The sequence below is a fragment of the Sinocyclocheilus anshuiensis genome, unplaced genomic scaffold (assembly GCF_001515605.1).
Source record: "Sinocyclocheilus anshuiensis isolate Anshui unplaced genomic scaffold, SAMN03320099.WGS_v1.1 C31455341, whole genome shotgun sequence".
NCBI classification, from domain to species: domain Eukaryota; kingdom Metazoa; phylum Chordata; class Actinopteri; order Cypriniformes; family Cyprinidae; genus Sinocyclocheilus; species Sinocyclocheilus anshuiensis.
In genome coordinates this window covers 1-372 of record NW_015596308.1, presented here as the reverse complement: position 1 = coordinate 372, position 372 = coordinate 1, and the positions used below count along the sequence as shown (strand labels likewise).

The 372-nt window shown below is 41.4% G+C and overlaps 1 long non-coding RNA gene across 1 annotated transcript; it reads right to left on the bottom strand.

Moving 5' to 3' along the window:
- Positions 1–372, bottom strand: LOC107682062 (uncharacterized). Its single transcript, XR_001633344.1, has 3 exons — positions 322–372; positions 148–236; positions 1–60 (listed from the first exon to the last, which is right to left on the bottom strand). It is a non-coding gene; the product is annotated as an uncharacterized LOC107682062 (long non-coding RNA).

Genomic DNA, 372 nt, shown 5'->3' with positions numbered 1-372 from the left:
GTACACAAAGGCCATCAGCAGATCCTTGTTAAACGTCACCATCTGTTTTTTCTTCTCATCCTATAGACAGATTGAAATAATAAAGCATTCCACTCCACTCAGTATTAGAAAGATTTTGTGCTGCAAAAGGAGATGTTGTTGACTCACTTTATCTTTAGATGACCTCTCTTTGGATTTCCGTTCATCTCGCCGGTCATCTCTTCTGTCTCTGCCATTAGAGTCTTCATCATCTTTATCTGAGCAGCACAAAGAATCAGTTTCTGGATCAAAACTGATCAAAAGTGTGTTTGAGGATCCAGGTGCAAACAGTGTGACCCCTACCATCATCATCATAGTCGTCTGCGTCTTCTGCCTCCAGTGGGTCATATTCAT